This window comes from Dermochelys coriacea, chromosome 6 (genome assembly GCF_009764565.3).
Source record: "Dermochelys coriacea isolate rDerCor1 chromosome 6, rDerCor1.pri.v4, whole genome shotgun sequence".
NCBI classification, from domain to species: domain Eukaryota; kingdom Metazoa; phylum Chordata; order Testudines; family Dermochelyidae; genus Dermochelys; species Dermochelys coriacea.
The window spans coordinates 101611236-101628555 of record NC_050073.1 but is presented as its reverse complement, the minus strand read 5'-3'; positions in this window follow the sequence as shown (position 1 = coordinate 101628555).

The following is a 17320-nucleotide window of genomic DNA, read 5'->3' as shown; positions in this document are numbered from 1 at the left end:
GTTCCACTCATTCAGCCATCTGACACTTACAAGGTAAGACACTTCTCAGAAACCAGTTTGCACAGTATCCTTGTTTGCAAGTGCTTGGATGGAGCCATGGTGCAATTCAAATTCCAGCTTTTATCATTTATTAAAATCATAGTTTTGACACTGCTAGTTTAACTTCTAGCCCCAGATCTGCAAACATTTTAGGCACCTAACCCCCATTGGTTTAATTTGACATTTTGACCAAGAAACAGCTTCAGGTTCCTGGCCACACAGACTTTCTGTCTCCGGAACATCAGTTGGAGATGATTCTTGCATAAGAGAAAGGACTATAAGAGAAGAGGGCAGACACCCCAAATCATCTCTCCCTTATTCTCTATCCATGGCATCATCAATCCCAGAAAAACAAAGGAAGCAGCACTGACCTGGCTGAAATAGGCTCAGTCTGCAAGACTGCTAGAACATATGGTGAGAGAGACCTTTGCTTTGTATTCACTTAACTTGATAAAACACAACCCCTCACTTAACTTTGATTTCCTTGTAACCAATTTTGACTTGTATGCTTCATTACTTGTAGTCACTTAAAATCCATCTTTCTGTATTTAATAAACTTGTTTCATTGTTTTATCCAAACCAGTGTATTTGGATTGAAGTGTTTGGGAAACTCCATTTGGGATAACAAGGTTTGTGCACCAGATTTTTTATTAATGAATGATGGACTTCATATGACCTTTATTGTCCAAGCAAGTGCTTGGCCATATAAGACACACGTTTCTGGGGGAAAGTCTGTGAGTTTGCTGGTGCTTCCCTGTAATGTAATTCATGAGTGGCTTGCTATGGCACTCATATCTGGAAGTGATTTACATGCTGAAGGCTGTGTGTGAGTAGACAGGAGTGGTTGGTTGCTCTTATAGCAAAGCAGTGTAAAAGGCACCCCAGGCTGAAGAACTGAGGGGACACAGCTGTCAATCAGCTTGATTGTACCCTGGGGAATGTCACACCCTGCCCTCATAGGCTTGCATATTTATAAAAAGAAATTAAACAAAAATTCCATAGATAATTCAAAGGGCAAAACAACAAATGTGTGAAATCTCATGCTAACTGGCCCCCTACTTTTAGCAAGTAACAGCAATTTATGTCCCACTTTAGGATATAATCCAACTGTGGAGTCACTATGAGATGCCTGTAAAATTACTGTTGGTTCCACTATTGGACTTCCCAAGTGGACCCAGAAGACCCAGCTGTTGTATTTTACATATATTTACCCAAGAGACATCTAGGTGCTCCTTCATGAATCCTATCTGATATACCTTTAAGAACACATTCAATTTTTATCCCATCTGTACACCGTCAATAAAAGGCTGAATAGCAGCTTGATCTTGGAGCTTTCTGTATTTTGAAGACCCATATAAACTTAATTAACTGTCTGAGTGGTGTTTCATTTGATTACCAGTCAAAGTGGGTCTAAACTAATGAAAATGGATGCTTTCAAATAAATCTGTCTTGTGCAAGATTATTGGAGGACTTCACCTGCTGTTTTTATATGCACTTGAAAGGAAAAGTCCAGACTCTAGCTCTTGCAATAAGAAAGTATATACACCTTTTTATTATTGCATTTGAAATTTTTAGAAAGGCTTGTTTTCTTAAATTGGGGAGAGGGAGGGAGCATTGTCTTGTTGAGGCATAAAAATGGGAGTCAGGAGATCTGGGTTTTATATCTTATTCTCCCACTGGTTCTTGTATGACTTTGGACACGTCCCATAACCATTCTGTACCTCAGTTTCCCAATCTATAAACGTGGATATTTCCCTAACTCGCAAGAGTTTCACTAATATTTGAAAAGTGATTTGAAATCCTTAGACCCTGTTATAAATAATAAAATATTAAGCCTTGATCCTAAAAAAACATTTAACAAGTATCATAGAATCATAGGATATTAGGGTTGGAGGAGTCCTCAGGAGATCATCTAGTCCAATCCCCTGCTTAAAACAGGACCAACACCAACTAAATCCTCCCAGCCAGGGCTTTGTCAAGCTGGACCTTAAAAACCTCTAACGATGGCGATTCCACCACCTCCCTAGGTAAACCATTCCAGTGCTTCACCAGCCTCCTAGTGAAATGTTTCCTAATATCCAACCTAGACCTCCCCCACTGCACCTTGAGACCATTAGTCCTTGTTCCATCATCTGCCACCACTGAGAACAGCCAAGCTCCATCCTCTTTGGAACCCCCCTTCAGGTAGTTGAAAGCAGCTATCAAATCCCCCCTCATTCTTCTCTTCTGCAGATTAAATAAGCCCAGTTCCTGCAGCTGCTCCTTGTAAGTCATGTGTCCCAGCTCCCTGATCATTTTCGTTGCCCTCCACTGGACTCTCTCCACTTTGTCTACATCCTTTCTGTCACGGGAGGGCCCAAAACTGGATGAAATACTCCAGGTGTGGCCTCACCAGTGCTGAATAGAGGGGAATAAACACTTCCCTCGATCTGCTGGCAATGCTCCTACTAATGCAGCCCAATATGCTGTTAGCCTTCTTGGCAATAAGGGATTGCTGCTGACTCATATCCAGCTCCTCATCCACTGTAATCCCCAGGTCCTTTTCTGCAAAACTGCTGCTTAGCCAGTCGGTCCCCAGCCTGTAGCAGTGCACGTGCCTAAACCAGGGAGTAGTCCCATTGATTCCAATAGGATTACTCACATGGCTGGAGTGAAGCACATGTGTGACAGATTTGGAGTTCCTTATAATATGCCAATGTGCATAAGTGCTGGCAGAACTGGGGCCTTAGATTGGAAATGCACACTGAGATTAAACCTAGTTTTGTTGCTTATGTGACTTAAAAAGTTCTCTGCTGTATAAGCTACACTCAGGAGGACACCAGTCACTTTAAAATTCTGTTCAAAAAAATTAAATAGCTAGAGGGGATGCTAAGAGGCTGCATTATTATCACTTGAAAAAGCCATCAGCACTCATGATGACAAATCATCAAAAGTCAAAGCCCCTGCCCTTAAGATCATACAACATAAATTAAACAATGTAGGACATGAGACATCTGCTCAAATATAAGGAGGTGTGGAAACATCAGTGAAGTCAACAGCAGGAAGCTTCACAAAAGAAGTAGGTTTTAAAGCAAGATTTGAAGGACAAGGATGATGTTTGATATATGGGAGATGATTGGGAATTTTTCTCTGAACCATGTTTTCATTGGAAAATGCCAATTCATCAAAACCAAAACTTTGTTCAAGTCCCTGCTCTGCCTGATTTGGAAGAGGGGCTTGAACCTGAATCTTCCATATCACAAATTTCAAAAGAGCTTGCTTTGCTTCCAGTGAGAAATGAAAACAAATTCTGAAGCCTCAGTTTTTCACAAAACTGAATTCTTGTTTTCTGGCCAGCTCTAGTAGATGGTGGCTCCAAAATCAAGAACAGGAGATAATGTGAAAGAAAGTATGAATTAGGGAGTGAAAGAAAGGGACAAAGAGGATTGGGACAAAGTACACAATGGCATACTTTGTGGTTATGTCCACATGTTCGTTCTATTTTGGCAGTCTGTTTTAGTTTGCATTTACTCACAGATAATAATGCCAGACAGGACCACTGTGATCATCTAGTCTGATCTCCTTGTAGCCAATGATTTTACTTTATTGTTCATTTATTGTGTGATGTTATGATTAACTAACATGTTCTGTTGTGTATAATCATTGTATGCTAAATAAAGTTAAATTGTAGGGTTATATAAGATTGATCAGTAGTTAGAAGGAATCATTATGTATTAGGTCTCTAAGTACATAGGGCTGAAAGGCAGGCCCTACAGGCCAAGGCCTGTAAGATTTTAGCTTAACCATACTAGGCTACAGAGTTCAGAAATGCTTGTAGGGTTGCCAGTTCCGGTCAGACATGTTCCTGGAGGTTTCATCATATGACATAATATTTTATTAAAGATTCATCTTTAATTCCTGGAGACTCCAGGACAAACCTGGAGAGTTGGCAACTCTAAATACTGGACATAAGTAAGTGACCAAAGAATGACCCTATGCCACCAGTTTATGGAAAAAGATGTACCAATGAGGGATATTGTGATAAATGAACAATAAGAATAATTTTTTGCTTACAAATTACCCAGTAGTCACATTTTTCTAGCACATGCCCTGACTATTGGGTGCACTATGTTCATAAATGCTAATGAGGTATAGTCAGAATCACATTATAAAAAAAGGGTGCCATAATTAGGAAAATTGAGCTCTCTATGGGAAACTCCAGCCAGTACCATCTCTCTACTGATGATCAATCCATGAGAGACTCCATCAGACCCTAACATAATCTAGTAGGGTGTAAGTTTGACTATATTTGTAACTTGTGCATAGGTCTGTATAGAATTTCTATATGCTTGGGTAATCATGACTTTAATTGTAATTTTAATAAAACTTGTAAAACAGACTAAACCTTTTACCTGTGACATGTATATGTGGCCACTGTCGTTGATTTGTATGTGTTCCTAGAGAGTCTAAATCTGAAACAAGTGGCAGAGGTGACTTTCAGTCTGTTAAGCTTGAAACAGTTGCCACTGTAGAGCTGAACCCACGGTGGTGTAATTCCACAGTACTAAATTCACTTTAAATAAAAATAAAAGGCTACATCTTGTATAACAAAGGCCTGTGGGACTTCCCTGAGTAAATTCCTGTTTCAACTAGAGTATCTCTCTTGAAAGACTCCAACCTTGATTTAACAATTGCTTGCAATAGAGAATGCATCAGAACCCATGGTAAATTGTCCCAGTGATTAATTACCTTCACTTTTAAAAATGTATACCATATTCCCAGTATGAATTTGCCTAGCTTCAGTTGACAGCCCTTGGATCATATTCTACCTTTGTCTGCTATCCTGAAGATCCCATTATCACATTTTTATTCTCCATGTAGGTACTTATGAACTGCAAGCAAGTCACCCCTTAACCTTCTCTTTGTTAAGCTAGACAAATTGAGTTCCTCCAGTCTCCCAGTAAGCAGTTCCACTCATAGCCATAGCACTCCCTGGCATCAGAGTGGCTTTGCAGGGACTCTTCTGCTCTAGCATCCCATTTTGTTGGCTGATCTGGTTCTGCTATGGTTCTTTTCTGAGAGACTTTTCTCTGCAGTTAGGTCACATTTAAAATTCAGTCCCCTTCCAGGATGACAAAAGTTCAATTTAAACAACCAAACAAAACATCCAGCCAACTGTGCTTCTGCCCTTTTTGCCCCACTGCCTCTCTTCCCCAGGGACTCTGGCAGTTTCTCCCAGGTCCTCCCTGTTTCTGATAGGTCCTATCTCAGGATTTTCCACAGGAGTCTAAACTGTTCCCTATGGCTCCTATCACAGCTTCTCCCTGACTCTGTTCTCTTAAGCCTTTTCATTATGAGGTCCAGGTTTGTGCCATATTAACACCTGACCCCCTTAGTCCCACTTGCAGAGGCTGGGATGCTGTTAATTACAGCACAGGTGGGACTGATTAGGCCCAGGCCTCCCCATCCTTAAAGGGGAAGGCCACCCTGTAATACTTTCACTGTAAGGCACATTTTCCAACCCCTTAATCATTATCATGGCTCTTCTCTGAACCCTCTCCAATTTATCATCAGCCTTGAATTGTGGACATCAGAACTGGAGCAAGTATTCCAACAGCCGTCACACCAGTGCCAAATACAGTGGTAATGTAGCTCCCTACACCAACTCAAGATTCCCCTGTTCATACCTCCAAGGATTGTATTTTGGCTACAGCATCGGACTGGGAGCTCATGTTCAGCTGATTATCCACCGTGATCCTCAAGTCTTTTGCAGAGCTGCTGCTTCCCAGAATGGAGTCCCCCATCCTGTAAATGTGGTCTTAGAACCAACCCCCTTGTTTTAGGCTGAGACTGTGTATCCTAATCTTCCTGCTTCACAGCTACCTAAAGGATTTGTTTATCCCATCTGCAATTAGATGATTACTACCTAAAACTTCCAAGAGTAATACACAGATCAGGCTGCTCTGAGGAAGTGAGCATTTTTCCACTCATAAGAACATGGTACTGGAAGGGACCTCCTGGGTCATGGTGTTGAGTTCCCTGTTATTGGAGGCAACTCTGTTATAAGGAGTACTTGTGGCACCTTAGAGACTAACAAATTTATTTGAGCATAAGTTTTCGTGAGCTACAGCTCACTTCGTCGGATGCATTTGGTGGAAAATACAGAGGGGAAATGTGTATATAAATCTCCCCTCTGTATTTTCCACCAAATGCATCCGACGAAGTGAGCTGTAGCTCACGAAAGCTTATGCTCAAATAAATTTGTTAGTCTCTAAGGTTCCACAAGTACTCCTTTTCTTTTTGCAAATACAGACTAACACGGTTGCTACTCTGAACTCTGTTATATAATCCCATTCATAAATTTATCAAGCTCCATCTACAAACCAGTTAGGTTTTTGCTCCCACTGCTCTTATTAAAACGCTGGTCCAAAACCTTAGTTCTCTGATGGTTAGAAACCTTCTAATTTCTTGCCGAAATTTATTCATGGCCAGTATACTGTAACTGTGCCTCCGTGGGTCAAAACTGAGAATACCAAATTCAGGACAAACTGCTGAAAAATAGGACAGATACACCCCAAAACAGGTGGTTATTCTTCCATGTGATATACCAAACCAGCAACAAAAGTAAACTTCTGTCTCGCCACGCTGGCTAACAAGAAGTCAGGAAAGCAGTTTCCTTAGGTATTCCAGTCCTTGTATTGCCCCCCAAAACACTGAATTTAAAGATGAGTGGTTCTTTAAAACCAGTCTCATCAAACAAAAGGTTCTTCTGATCCCAAAGGACCAGCCACACACCCAGGTCAATATGCAACTCAGATCTTACCCCAAAATCACTCTGATGCCAGTCCTTTAGTATCTAAAATCTAGAGGTTTATTTATATAAAGAAAGAAAGGAAGGTGAGAGTTAAAATTGGCTAAAGGAATCAAATACATAGAGTAATTGCAAAGTTCTTGGTTCAGGTTTGTAGCAGTGATGGAATAAACTGCTGGCTTAAGTCAAGTCTCTGGTTGCTTCCAAATCATTGGAAGGACCTCAGTCCCTTGGTTAGAATGCTCCCATTAGTATAAGTCCATAGTCCAGAGGCTTGAACAGGAAAGAGGCAAAAATGAGGTGTTTCCAGGGCCTTTAATAGCTTCTGCCATGTAGAAGGAAACCCAATGTTTCAAATAAAGCTCTCAGCACGGCTAGTGAAAAATCACAGGTGATAAGATGGGGTTTGGAGTCACAAGGGCAAGTCACACATTCATGCATAACTTTACTTAGTCATGGTAGAAGTCATTACCTATACCTCAAACAGCATGTCCACAGGAGCGTCCATTCAGGGTAAATAGGCATCTTCCATTGTGAGTTAAATGCTCTTTTGATAGGCCACTCAATTTGAATAGTCCCTCCAAGATGTGCTGGCTAACTACCTTGTGGGCACTACCCCTGGAGCCAACATTTGAAATCCAGGTATAGAGCCAATACTTATAGCTTCAAATACAAAAATGATACATGCATACCAATAGCATTATCATATTCAGGATATTCATAACCTTTCCATAGACACCTTACTTGACAATCTTTGTACAAAATTTGTTGTAAATATATAACAGTGGTTGCAACAATGATCTATATGGTCATATTTTAATCAAATAACGTCACAATATACCCATTGGTTCTTGTGCTAACATTGTCCTTTAGTTTAAATAGCTCTTCTTCCTCCATGTTGTTTACCCTCCCGCCCCCACATTCACAAGTTACACACTCACTCCCCATCTATTTATTGAGAACAATTACAGCCCTTCTCAGCCTTCATTTTGCTAGGCTAAACAAGCCAAGCTCTTCTTGTCTCTCATCACAGTTTCTATTCCCCAATCATCCTCGTAGCCCTTCTCTGCACTTGTTCCAGTTTGAATTCATCTTTCTTGAAAACAGGTGACCAGCACTTTATACAGTATTCCAAATGAGGTCTTACCAGTGCCTTATACAATAGCATTAATACTTCCCTATCTCTACTGGGCATACCTGGCCTGATTCTTCCTAGGATCTCATTTGCCTTTTTCATGCCCACATGATAGTGGGGTGGCTCAATTATTATGTGATCAACTAATACACCAAGGTCTTTCTTCTCCTTGCTTGTTTCCAACTGGTAAGCCCCCGGCTTACAGCAGAAATTCCTTGCTAACAAGGCAGGGTATTCTTCTCCACACATCTCGTGGTTCGTCTGTGCAAAGCCATTTCCAATCAGAATTTTTTCAGCTGGAAGTCCCAGAAGGCATGACACTGATATTTTGAGTTATACAGCTAGTTTCCATTTTCCATGGTAAGATGTCAACACCCTGCCAGCAAACGCATTTGTAACATGGCCTTTGTAAACCCAGGATAACAAGTGGAATGGAAGCCACGCTTATAGGTGCTTCACTGGGTAGTAATAGTATTATTGCACAGCCTCCTTTTCATTTAAAGGCTTCCCAAACCTAAAGCTTTAGACTGAAGCTTCGGTACCGCAATGGGAATAAATGTACAGATAAGATATATCATGAAATCTGCATAATTCCTAAAAGGCTTTCAGCCAACAGGACACTATCTTTAAAATTCAGTCTACAGAAAAGAATGCAAGGCTAGAATGAAACCCTAAGTGTGTCTCTCTTTCTATTCCTTTCTAGGGGTTTCAACAGGAGAAGAAGAAACATCATCTTCGATTATTTGACTGAAGGGGTTAAGAATATTAAAAGAACAGTATAAGAAAAGGGAAAAAAATAAAAAATAAATAAAACAGTTGTCTTATTCCAGGGGCTTGCCTTAAATACATGATACATGCCATCACAAATAATTAGGCTGATATTTGCTCCAAGTTACAGTTGCCTTTTTAAAATTTCTAGTCTTGTTGGAGACTGTTTAATAGGGTGACATATACCACAAATCTGCCTTTAGGGCATGTTAGATTGTTTCTATTCAGGTGTCAATGCCACACTGAGAGAAGCCAAACTTTAAATAAGATTTGTATTGTGTTGGGTTGTACAAATTTCTCTCTCTAATTTAAAATATATCAATAAGAAAAAATCACAGCATAATTTTAATTATCCACTTTTAGACAATATGCTCTCTTGAAAGGCAGTGGGCCAAATTCTATAGCTGCTGGATTGAGGCTCTTCTGCTGAAGTTAGTCTGAGTTACTCACATTGAGTAACTCCAGAATCGGGCCCAGGAAGTCCATCCTGAGTTGCAAATTGCTAATCCTGTAAATAGCCTTAGATGTGGCAACCATATAAAAAGAAGCCTAGCATTCCTTCCACTCATACTCTTCATTTCCACCCCAGACAGCCTGCTCAGGGCTCTCTTAGTCACAAAGCAATTGTCAGGCTAGTCACTGTCATCTGAGGGTAGATAATAGGGCTGCTGGGCAACTGTACACATAAAAATGAATGACAGAGGAACAGTTTGCATATATTTACCTAATGAAATCTATTTTATTTAACTTATTGGAGGGCTGAACGGACAGAGGGAGGGATGAAGGACAGGACAACCCTCTGAGAGCTCTTGAGCTCTAAGGAGCCTCCAAATGCCTTATCTATATACCTGATGGAGCACACTTTTTTAGCTAGGAACTGAAAAATCTCAGGGGTTTCATACAGGCCAAATCCTGGACCATGCACACAGCCCAGATACATATGCTGCATTCATCGGAATCCCACAGGCAGACTCCTTCCTTAAAGCCACAGTGTGATCGCAGAGCCAATCCATGACACTAGAACTGCATTAGTCTCACTGGCTGATGTGATTCCTCCCATGTATGGAAGATTAGCTGGTGGATCCACATAGTCACAGATTCACCAGCCGTGCTTTCCCTTTGTTCAGAGTTGTACTACCAATGAAGGCCCACAGAGCACAGACCCACAGCATACATGGGGTGGAGATCTGCTGTACGGGCTGCCCACACCAATTGCATTGCCTCTTTGGGCCACGGAGCGCAGGGTGGGAATTAGAATATGATTAATGAACACAAGCATAACTGTCGGTCTAATATATTGTGAAAATGCAGTCTGCAGGAGCCATCTAACCTGCATTTCCACCTCCATGCAGCACATGATGGTCTAGTCTGTGGTAGTACATTGCACTACAGAAAACATTCATGAACACCAGCTGTCACAAGATCTGCGAAAGATCATTTGCTGAGGTGCATTTCTCTGTGTCTGCATTTACAGCTAGTACATTGTTAAAAGGTCAAGATGTGATTCCACTGGGAGAGAACAGTAATTACAGAGCACAGAGAATCCATGTTGGGACCACGTGTGCAGGAAAGTGGGGGTAGAGGAGTCTAAAAATCTCTCATTAGATACCAGTAACTTAAAGCCAATTCTGGACCTGTGAGTCAATACCATGCAGGATGAAACTCAGACATGGCTCCCATTTACAGTGCATCGAAATTAACAGGGACCCTGCATGTATGCCCACAAGCAGAATGTTACCAGTATTATAGGTGGAGCTGCTGAAAGATAAGGTTGCCTGACCTGTCCCATAATAAGACTTTGCCACACTTCAACTAGAGAACTAAATTCATGGAGGATGCTGTAGTGCCCCCATGCTTTGGAACAGGACCATGATATTTGGCAGGAGGTGCTGCTGTATCAGGGACATGCCTTTTGTTATTCCCATAAAAAACTACCAACATTTGGCCAAGTTATTAGCCTTAGAAAAAATCTCAGTTGGCACATTCTAAGTAGAGACATCTTAGAGCTAAATTCTCTGCAGATTCCATGTGTACTGAGTATGCTCCAGCCCAGGGCTGGGGAGCAGAGCAGGACTTTCCCTGCAAATGCTCCTCCCAGCTGCTGTGCGCCAAAACATAAGAATTGTGAGCAGGGAGACTGTTTCTCTTGCTGCCACTGAATGAGGCAGGGGACCCATGAGAAAAAAAATAGCATGTGATCATGTAATTAAAGACCATAATGCACGAGGGAGACATCTCCCAATATATGAGCACTTTGCAACCTTAATATTCTTCTAATGTAGTTTTTTTGGTGTAATATGAAACAAGGTGAATTTAGCGGTGTGATAATAGTTCTATGTGTTACATTTCAGGGGTGTTCAGGGGCCCTGAGGAGTCCTCACTCCTAAAACAGAAATAAGCCTGCCCCATCTCTGTCTGCCCCACTCTCATGGCTGTAGCAAAGGGGTAGCAGCGGGAGCCTTTCCAGACTTGCCTGATGTGTTGATGCGGTGGTAGAGAGGATCCAGTACAGCAAATATCCTGTCTTGCTGGAAAGGACAGAATAGAAACCAGTGACTCATCCCTTGCATATGCAGCAGAGAAGGTTAAGAGCAAACTGCAGTCATTAGAGATAGAGGCAAGAGAGGGCAGGAGTTTCCTCTAAAACATCTACCTGTCAGATGGAGGGTGCCCAATAGTAATCCATTCCCCACCGCAAGCTACAGCAGCCAGGGAAGCAAGGAGGGCCATGGTCAAACTAGCCATCTGTGATCTGATCTCTTCCACTCTCTCTGAGGTCTATACCAGCAAAAGAGGGGAATTCATGTTATGTATTTATATACTGCAAGGCCTCAGGGCATACCACAGACAAGAAAATAGAAGAATATGCAGCCTCAATTAGGCACAGAAAGCAATAGAAAGAGAAGGGAGGCTTCCAAAGCATTGGGCTACAAGATGACTTGTTTTCACATAGATATACTAAATCAGCAAGAGTATGTGTATATTTGTCTTGAGCTGGGTCAGCATTGAAGAAGCAGGCAAAAGAACGAGGGAAAGTTAACCACATGACTTCAAGATAAATGGGAAGAGGAAGCTTGCTCACCTTCAGAATTAGAGCAAATCCCTCTCCTCATCCATCAAGATCCCTTCTTCCCCACCTCCTTTGTCCTCTCACCGTGGAATCCCTCTTCAAGACTCCTCCCCAGGAAATCCCTCAAATGTTTAGTAAGCGCTCACAGATCAGGTTTGGCAGGAGACACAGCAGAAGGTTTTTATTAAGTGCATAAGCATCTAGCTAAGATTGAGCCTGCTCACAGATCTGCAACTATCTAATTCCCATGGGGTATGCTTGGAGGCTTAGTACAGGCATTAGCATAATCATTCGCAAACTAGCAATTTGATGCTTATTTTTATATCTCTTTCTTAGCTGCTTTACATCCCCTCCAACATTCCTTTTAGTTTTGTAACAGAAGTTATAACTGATCGACCGATTTTAAGGACAATTAAAGTTTACTTCTTCAAGTATGTCTACACTGGAGCTGGAAGGTGTAAATTCTGGCTCAAGACGACATCCTCACACAAGCTCTGATCAAGCTAGCATGTTAGTAATAGAGCAGAGCCGCAGCTGCACAAGCAGTGTGAGAGGCTAGCTATCCCAAGTATGATGCTATCCAAGACCCAAGGTTTGTACTCACAACAGCTACCTCTCCTCCCCACTTTCATCACCCACCTAGCTTGATCACACCTGGTGCAGATGTATCTGCTTGAGTTGGAACATACACCTCCAGCTCCAAGTGGAGACATGCTTGTCACAGTTTGAAGGTAACTGCACCTGTGTTCCCCGTTCATGGTTCTTCAGTGGCACACACTTGAAGATTTCTGGCTCCCAGTCATCATTTTGGAGACCAAAGCCCTGAGATAAGTGGGGACGTGGGATACCGGGAGGAAGCAGGAGAACGCAAAAGGGGAGTGCTCCTCCTTCATACTAAGAAAGCAGGACAAACAGCAGGTTATCTCAAGTATATACACAAATGCAAAGAGCCTGGGAAACAAGCAGAGAGAAATGGAAGTCCTGGCATAGTCAAGGAATTATGATGTGATTGGAATAACAGAGACTTGGTGGGATAACTCACATGACTGGAGTACTGTCATGGATGGATATAAACTGTTCAGAAAGGACAGGCAGGGCAGAAAACGTGGCAGAGTTTCATTGTATGTAAGAGAGCAGTATGACTGCTCAGAGCTCCAGTATGAAACTGCAGAAAAACCTGAGCATCTCTGGATTAAGTTTAGAAGCGTGAGCAACAAGAGTGATGTCGTGGTGGGAGTCTGCTATAGACCACCGGAACAGGGGGATGAGGTGGACGAGGCTTTCTTCTGGCAACTCACGGAAGTTACTAGATCGCAGGCCCTGGTTCTCATGGGAGACTTCAATCACCCTGATATCTGCTGGGAGAGCAATACAACGGTGCACAGACAATCCAGGAAGTTTTTGGAAAGTGTAGGGGACAATTTCCTGGTGCAAGTACTGGAGGAACCAACTAGGGGCAGAGCTCTTCTTGACTTCCTGCTCACAAACTGGGAAGAATTAGTAGGGGAAGCAAAAGTGGATGGGAACATGGGAGGCAGTGACCATGAGATGGTCGAGTTCAGAATCCTGACACAGGGAAGAAAGGAGAGCAGCAGAATACGGACCCTGGACTTCAGAAAAGCAGATTTTGACAACCTCAGGGAACTAGTGGGCAGGATCCCCTGGAAGAATAACATGAAGGGGAAAGGAGTACAGGAGAGCTGGCTGTATTTTAAAGAATCCTCATTGAGGTTACAGGGACAAACCATCCCAATGTGTAGAAAGAAAAGTAAATATGGCAAGTGACCAGCTTGCTTAACAGTGAAATCCTCGCTGATTTAAACACAAAAAAGAAGCTTACAAGAAGTGGAAGACTGGACAAATGACCAGGGAAGAGTATAAAAATATTGCTCGGGCATGCAGGAGTGAAATCAGGAAGGCCAAATCACACCTGGAGGTGCAGCTAGCAAGAGATGTTAAGAGTAACAAGAAGGGTTTCTTCAGGTATGTTAGCAACAAGAAGAAAGTCAAGGAAAGTGTGGGCCCCTTACTGAATGAGGGAGGCAACCTAGTGATAGAGGATGTGGAAAAAGCTAATGTACTCAATGCTTTTTTTGCCTCTGTCTTCACAAACAAGGTCAGCTCCCAGACTGCTGTACTGGGCAGCACAGCATGGGGAGGAGGTGACCAGCCCTCTGTGAAGAAAGAAGTGGTTTGGGACTATTTAGAAAAGCTGGATGAGCACAAGTCTATGGGGCCAGATGCGCTGCATCCGAGAGTGCTAAAGGAGTTGGCGGATGTGATTGCAGAGCCATTGGCCATTATCTTTAAAAATTCATGGCGATCAGGGGAGGTCCCGGATGACTGAAAAAAGGCTAATGTAGTGCCCATCTTTAAAAAAGGGAAGAAGGATCCTGGGAACTACAGGCCAGTCAGCCTCACCTCAGTCCCTGGAAAAATCATGGAGCAGGTCCTCAAGGAATCAATTCTGAAGCACTTAGAGAAGAGGAAAATGATCAGGAACAGTCAGCATGGATTCACCAAGGGCAAGTAATGCCTGACTAATCTAATTGCCTTCTATGGTGAGATAACTGGCTCTGTGGATGAGGGGAAAGCAGTAGAGGTGTTGTTTCTTGACTTTAGCAAAGCTTTTGACACGGTCTCCTACAGTATTCTTGCCAGTAAGTTAAAGAAGTATGGGCTGGATGAATGGACTATAAGGTGGATAGAAAGCTGGCTAGATTGTCGGGCTCAATGGGTAGTGATCAATGGCTCCATGTCTAGTTGGCAGCCGGTATCAAGTGGAGTGCCCCAAGGGTCGGTCCTCAGGCCGGTTTTGTTCAATATCTTCATTAATGATCTAGAGGATGGTGTGGATTGCACCCTCAGCAAGTTTGCAGATGACACTAAACTGGGAGGAGAGGTAGATACGCTGGAGGGTAGGGATAGGATACAGAGGACCCTAGACAAATTAGAGGATTGGGCCAAAAGAAATCTGATGAGGTTCAGCAGAGTCCTGCACTTAGGAAGAAAGAATCCCATGCACCACTACAGACTAAAGACTGAATGGCTAGGCAGCAGTTCTGCAGAAAAGGACCTAGGGGTTACAGTAGACGAGAAGCTGGATACGAGTCAACAGTGTGCCGTTGTTGCCAAGAAAGTCAATGGCATTTTGGGATGTATAAGTAGGGGATTGCCAGCAGATCAAGGGGTGTGATCGTACTCCTCTATTCGTCATTGGTGAGGCCTCATCTGGAATACTGTGTCCAGTTTTGGGCCCCACACTACAAGAAGGATGTGGAAAAATTGGAAAATGTCCAGCGGAGGGCAACAAAAATGATTAGGGGACTAGAACACATGACTTATGAGGAGAGGCTGTGGGAACTGGGATTGTTTAGTCTGAGGAAGAGAAGAATGAGGGGGGATTTGATAGCTGCTTTCAACTACCTGAAAAGGGGTTCCAAAGAGGATAGATCTAGACTGTTCTCAGTGGTAGCAGATGACAGAATGAGGAGTAATAGTCTCAAGTTGCATGGGGGAGGTTTAGATTGGATATTAGGAAAAACTTTTTCACTAGGAGGGTGGTGAAACATTGGAATGAGTTACCTAAGGAGGTGGTGGACTCTCCTTCCTTAGAAGTTTTTACAGTCAGGCTTGACAAAGCCCTGGCTGGGATGATTTAGTAGGGGAATGGTCCTGCTTTGAGCAGGGGATTGGACTAAATGACCTCCTGAGGTCAGCTAGTACCTTGGCTTTGTGTGCTATGCTCTGTGTCCTGCACGTGGTTATTTATGATCTCCTTCTAAGCAAGCACATTCACTCTTAAAGTAAAAGCATTACAGAGAAAACCTATTAAAATAATAAAATAACCCACACACATGCTAAAAAGCTTTCCAGAGACCACCCCCAACTCCAATCTAGGGCTCTGGTAGGTATCAGCCCTTCAAAACTCACAGCTGGATTTTCCTCATGGTTACAAGTTCGTTCAACTTAGATCCAGAAGCAGTACAAAGGCTGGACACATCAGCCATTTCTTTTCACACCTCGAGTCTTTGATCTTCACCTACAGTAACAGGTGATCAGCAGACAGATGATCCTCAGGGTGTAGCTTCAAAAGACTGGGATTTGCATAATTGGAGTTGGGGAATTTGCATTAGCCTATCCTTAGGAATTCTCCAGGAAATCCACTTATCACTTATTGTCCCCAAAGTCCTTACTCGTCTGGCACATTTTCAAACGTATTTTAAACTCCTTTACTCTTCCCACATCTCATGTCCGTCACAAGTCCCCAGGAGGGAAGTTACAAACAATCCCAGGCCACCTTAATACATAAACCTAATTCAATATGGTCTCTTAAGGAGATTGCAGGAGATTGTCATATCTATCACAGTACCCTTCCTGTACATATGTGTTTGGTTTTCTTAGGATATGGTTTTCATAATTACTCACTGAAAAATGATCACCACAGAACTTCAGTCAGGTGCCTTTGATTAAAAGATTTTAAAGTAAGAAAAGACCATTGGATCATCTAGTCTGACCTCATGTATAATACAGGCAATAGAATTTTAACTGGTTGCCCTTGTATAGAGCCCAATAACTCGTATCTGACTAAACACTTGGACTTAGTGACTTTGTCAAGGTGCTTATAATGTCTCTGCACTTAGTGAGATTGGCAGTGATGCTATTTGTTAGGATATAGATACTCAGGCCTGTCTGTAAAGGCCTTTACTCTAAGAATTTAGGTGTATTCTTACCACTTAGCTAGTTATAGAGGTATAAAAGAAAATCAATATCACTGTCTGCCGATGTAAGAACTGTGACAGTCTGAGGCCCTGTTCTTAAGCTAAGGCCTTTGGCTAAGCAACAGAGGCAGCCATAAGCTGGGAAGCGACCGGTCACCTCCTCACATTCCAAATTAGTCACATTGAAATAAGGTGCTATTGGGCCGTTAGGATACAATCCTGTCCTGATAATGCCTATCGCCTCCAGAGAAAGGGAAGTGCCTAGAAGATATAAAAGGAAACTTAGTTTGATAGCATCCTGTCTGGCAAGAACTCACTTATCAATAGCTGGGATGTGAAATCCTCATTTCTTTGTTGTTCTACCACTGTAGTCCCCATTTCCCTATTGTTTGTCTGTATAATCTCTGTCTGGTTCGGTGATTGTTTCTGTCTGCTGTATAATTAATTTTGCTGGGTGTAAACTAATTAAGGTGGTGGGATATAATTGGTTAAATAATCATGCTACAATATGTTAGGATTGGTTAGTTAAATTTCAGTAAAATGATTGCTTAAGGTATAGCTAAGCAGAACTCAAGTTTTACTATATAGTCTGCAATCAGAACGTGTGGGGGAGAATGGGAACAGGGAATGGGGGTGGGGAAATTGGAATCATGTTTAGCTAAGGGCAGGAATGGGAACAGGGACACAGGTGTAAGGCTCTGTAGTGTCAGAGCTGGGAAGGGGGACACTAAGGAAGGAAACTGGAGTCATGCTTGCTGGAAGTTCACCCCAATAAACATCGAATTGTTTGCAGCTTT